This window comes from Phaethon lepturus, unplaced genomic scaffold (assembly GCF_000687285.1).
Source record: "Phaethon lepturus isolate BGI_N335 unplaced genomic scaffold, ASM68728v1 scaffold29831, whole genome shotgun sequence".
NCBI classification, from domain to species: Eukaryota; Metazoa; Chordata; class Aves; order Phaethontiformes; family Phaethontidae; genus Phaethon; species Phaethon lepturus.
Genome location: NW_010520273.1, coordinates 46,847 through 52,265, shown reverse-complemented (window position 1 = coordinate 52,265; position 5,419 = coordinate 46,847). Strand labels below are relative to the sequence as shown.

Here is a 5,419-nt window from a genome sequence, read left to right as displayed (position 1 = left end):
TTCAGTCCTATTTCATTTTTTATCAGTAAAACAAACCAAATCCCACAACATGATTTTTATCCCTGATCCAAAAATTAAACAATTAGTGTTGTGTTAAATAATGGTAAACTGCAAAGTAGTAGTATTTTTTCTGGGTTTGATGTGGACTGCTTTATATCATCTTCTGAGGGAAACTATTAAAACCTCTGCTCTGTGGAAAATTTCTATGATTACATGGTATCGATCCTTTGCTTTTTGTCTTTAAAATCCCAGCTTCTGGAGTCTTGTGACTAGTAGTTATCTCAGGTTCCACCCACCCGCCCCCCACACCCCAAGTTCTCATATAGCTTGCAAATATTAAAAAAAGTGAATATTTGGGCTTAAAACCTGGAAAACAAATTAAGACTCTCAGTGCAGACTTAAAACTTGCCAGACTTCCCGTGATTCTTTTTAATTCTCGCTTGTGACTTGACAAGAGTCCAAATGCTGTGGTATGAATTATGTTGCAGAAATACAACCTAATAATTTTTAAAAAGCTCATTTATGTAATTAAGCTGTGAACAATATTATCCAGGTGTTTAGACTAATAAAGAATACAATTTAGAATTTTAATTATGAGTGTGCTAATCATCTGAAGAGGAGACCTACTTTTTTCTAGAGGAGAAAGCATTGTTCTTACAAAACAAAGCTTACTACTTGCTTTTTTTAATCACTTTTTTCTTTTAAAGTCTTTTTGAACTAAAGAAGGAGAAGCAATAAACATGAACACTAAAATGCTTGTTCATTCCTTGTCAGCATAACATGAATCAGCAGCTATTAACTGCTGTAGGCATTCATCTGTAACATAACTTTATTTCCTTAAAAGGAGAGGTAGCTGGGGGCAAGGACATCGATATAAAACTTCAGAAAAAAGCCTCTGCAGTGTATTTTGAATAATCTCTCTTATCCAAACAGTCTTGTTTTAGCAGCAGTAAGTTTTAGTTGTCCCTTTGTACTTTACATCTGTGGATGACAGAATTTTTTTATAGGATAAAGTAAGTGTGAATGTCTACCCTAAGGGAACTGACAGAGACAAGTGACATGCTGGAAGTTACTCAATAGATCAGTGTAGGAGTCAGGAGTAGCACCCAGAGTTTGTTTTCTTCAGGCTTTTGGGGGGGGGGGGTGGGGGGGGGGGGGGGGGGGTGTCTACAGTGCCTTTTTTCCAACTGTTCAGGAACCTAAAGTGTTCTAAGTGTACAGATAATATTACAAGCATGGTGATAGCTGAGCAGACCTTTATTGTCTGCTAGATGATAAATTAATCTTGATAGTTTTATTGTGATGGTGATCACATCTGAAATTGCACCTGGATGTCCAAGTTCAGCCAGCTCAGCAGTGGCAGCAAAGGTGTCCCGCCTGGGTTCTGCAGCTGCTGAAGCTTTCAGAGTTTCACGCTGTGCTTTCTCTTATTTCAACAAGTTTACCTGTGTAGAAGTGAGGGTTACTGGGATTACTGCAGAGGACTGATATCCAGTATGGTATTAGCAGATGGTTGTTCACTAAGTAAGTAAAGATTAAGAAACAGCGTTTGGTTTACTTTTTTAGTAAATTGAGTAACTTTTGGGCTGGATCATTTACAGGATATTTATGGTAGTTGAAGGTCAGCAGAAAAACCCCATGTGTGTAGACTGAGTTGATGGTGATGGTAGAGCCACTCTGAGTCTAGGAATAAAAAAATAGCTCTTTATAGGAATATCTGAAATGGATTTATTGACTGACTGATAGAAAATAATGCTCTTTAAAGGAAAACACTGAGTTAATAGGATATAACTCCTGTAGCTCATTTATGTTTGCTTGGGTCTTGTTCGTACCATTTCTATCTTAGTAGAGCTCAAGACAGAAGAACCACAGATCAATTTGTGCTCGTTTATTGCCCCACTTGCTATAAAGTGTATTACAGGTGATGGTAACAAAGCACAGTCCTGTGTTTTATTTGACAGTGAGCGTTTCAGACAATCATTAGGTTTGGGTGGTAGACGCAATTGAATCCAAATCAATTTTGTGGGATCCCACAGGCATCTTGGTGACCATTACCTACTGGATTTTTTTTCCCAGGTCCTTAGATTTACTGCCAAGAGTTTAGATTGTGAGTTTGGCACATCAGCTATGTCTCTCCTGAAAGTGCAAGCCTTCTGAGTAGTAAATGCATGACCATTATTGATTTTCATGTGCTCAGATTTTGTATTTTTACTGACATTGGAAACATTCAAGCTCAGAATGTTCAAAAAGTATTTTGGTAAGTGTACACAAAACTTTGGTGTATCATGATGTAAAATAGAAGCAGAAGTGACTGTGATTTGCGCTCTCAAACCTGTATCTCAGTTTTAAGGGCCATTTTAGTATTCTTTGGCTGTTTGCCTTAAAGAGTCTTGGAGCCTATGGAGTTCATTTCTGTGACTCATTCATTCTTTCTAGTTGTGAATTTTCTTCTAACGCCACCAGCAGATCTTTCCAGTGTCAGCTGGTCCAAATTTAAAAACACTCTTTAGCTGTAAAAGCGTACCCCTTTTGTATGTTGAAATCTCACCCTTTTCAGGTTTTGTGGTGTTTAAGTATAAACTAAAGGACACTGAATTTACCACTGTGTTAGCCGTCTTGCTGTTGTTCTGAGTTACTCTGTGGTAAAGTTCCTGGCAGCTGGCATAGGCAGGCAGAGACACCTCCAGCTGTTATTTTTGTCATCTTTGTTCAGAAAAAATGATGCAAGTATACAAGAAACCAGCTATCAGCATACAGAATTGATGTTACGTGACTGTTTTTTCTAAGCTACTGAAAAGCTTTGCTGTAAACTATATGGCATTTTGGGGGATTTTCTAACATTGATGCAAAATGTGAGATACTCTGTCTAATAAAGTCTAAAAAAGTTCTTACTGTTAATTCACTGCATTGGATTATACTATGTTTTATTTATTTAGTCTTGTTGGTTTTTATGATCGTGTATGTTTGGCATTTGTTATTAATAAAATATTTTGGACAGAGCATTTGTGTGTTAGAAATTCTCTACAGAGAAAAGCTGGAATTCTTTGGTAGTTTTCCAGTGGGCATCTGGATAAGTGGCAATGATTTGGGATAATTGCTGCTGATGTTAATATTTGTAGTGAGCTGATGGGTGGTACAGTTGCTTTATTGTTCTAAGGTTTTGAATGTTGTCTTAACATCTGCATCTTATTGCTATTGCTTCTGGTTGGCCATATAACTTTCCCCTTTGAATGGGATTTCTGCTTGTTACAAGCTTTTTGCAGCCACAAGGGACTTAATCATTATGGCAAATTGTGAAGTTTGGGCTCAACAATACAAAAAAAGGCTTGCATTGAGTATTTTAAGTCAGTACGTGTACACTGTGTGTTTTGCTATCTTTTGCATAAGGGGGAAAATTACTCCTCAGCATTAAATAATTGAGAAAGTGGTAGTGTACCAAATCCTGACTTTTTAGGAGTGGTTTGCTAGGAAAACCTATTGTAAAAGGCATTTACTGAGTTTATTATTATTATTTTAATATATATGTGTGTGTATATTACATAAAATTATGTATTATATAAACAATACATTATTTTTATATTTACATATATTACTCGAGAGTATAGATCTTTTTTTTGTGAAATGCAATACAAAACTCCTTCCAGGACTGTGTAACTGAATTTTCAGACATACTTAAACATTAAGCAGTTCTTTTGCCTTTTCATAAATGTACACTGGCTTCTATGCATGCTTTTGTCAGCTTCAGTGACAACTTGATGCTTCAAAGCTTCCTTCACCTCTCGCATAACACTCTTCCTGTTGACCACAGGATGTTGAGTGAGACTTTTAGATGTTGCGATGGTGCTGCTGAGCATGAAAGTTAATCTACCTTGTGCCAGATTTGTATGCCTGTGGATGAGAAAAACATCACACTATTACGAGTTTTATCCTGGTACTATGTTCCTACTCTTATGCTATCCATTCCAAGGTAATAGTATCTATTATTATTTTCCTTCTGTAACTTAGCAAGAACAGTTCCTTATAGCTTTATCTGGTCTCAGCCATAATGATTGTCATCTTTGGAATATATATATTTTTATTTTTTTTAAGTATTACATGGGGAGGCTTTATGGGTTACCTAAAGATCTGCAGCAAGTGACTCTTTAAAGCAGAGATTTGGGGGAAGGGAAGTAGAGGATCATTTAATGAACTTTTATACTGCAGTCAACTAGGAGTTAAAGAGCAGTAATTGCTACCAGTTGTAAGCAAGTAGATGAGCAAACCTGCAGTCTAATTTTAAAGTACCTTACTATACTTCACAATTACCTCCATGTTAATAATATAAGATAATGAATAATTTTAAATGAGAAAAATGAGCCTTGGATGAGATCTGTATTTGCCAATGAATCTTGATAAGCATCTTGCTCTGATCTCAATGCTGTGTACTTAAACAAATGTATATTCCTTTTTGAAATGTTGTTGCAGTGCTAATGTTCATTAAAATAATAAGTGTTTTATATGTTCCTTGAAAACAAATATGTATATATCTAGTCAATTAAAAGTAGAGATGTCTAAATTTACTGAAGATACGGTAATTTTACAGGTAACTGTTAGGCATAGTTTTCCTATTGAATTATATGCTAGTAGGGAGGAAAAAATGGAGTTACTTCACTTTGATAAAGCAGAATAATGTTTTATAGCCAGTATTTAGGAGAAAATACTTTTGCCCTTAGGCAAAACATTTCTTATCTCAATATCACTGTCTCATAAAGAATGGAGACTTCATAGTAGCATGTTTGTTGTGTTTTCAAAGCAGAACTTGATTCATTCAGCTGCAAGTGTTTCTTTATGTCGTTTTTATACTATTGCATTTTCTTTGTTTTTTTTTTTCTCCTGTCAAGACTATGAGGTTATTAGGTGTACGTCAGGTAAGAGGAATTTGAGGAATGCTCTCATACTGACAGTACGAGTTTTCTTCCACTAACTGAGGATTTGTAGTTAGTGACCTTTCACATTGTTTCTTCTTTAATCCCTTCAACCTGTGATGTGAGGACTTTTAAGTTTTGGAAGATCTTTTTGGACTCTCCTTATTTTTGATGCTAACTGCCATATCAAATATTGTAAAGAATATTCTTGCTTGTTTTTGTTTTCTAGCATCTTTTCAGTCATGTTGTTTGTTGACACTGACTTAATGAATGAATGGCGATTTAAATATACAGTCATCTGATGACTTTTGGAATACTTTTACAAGTTGTGCCTACTTTTAGTTTTCCCTACTTAAGTGCTAATTTTAAAATAAAAGTAGCATGGTAGAATCAGTGTTTTATTCTGGTTACCAAGGAAACAATTTGTGTTATCATTGTTTGTAGTGTCCGTTTTCCTTCTTTTTAGTTACTTGTTGCTGATTTCATTTGACTTGTCTGAGAGCGGGGGGGGGGGG

The 5,419-nt window shown here is 35.7% G+C and overlaps 1 protein-coding gene across 1 annotated transcript in view; it reads left to right on the top strand.

Annotated features, from left to right (window-relative positions):
- The first annotated feature begins 338 nt into the window (after positions 1-338).
- The window catches only part of BACH1 (BTB and CNC homology 1, basic leucine zipper transcription factor 1), a 21,667-nt gene continuing 16,586 nt past the window's right edge, over positions 339-5,419 (top strand). The window contains 1 exon segment of the mRNA XM_010297344.1: positions 339-470. The gene's annotated coding sequence lies outside the window, so the exon portion shown is untranslated.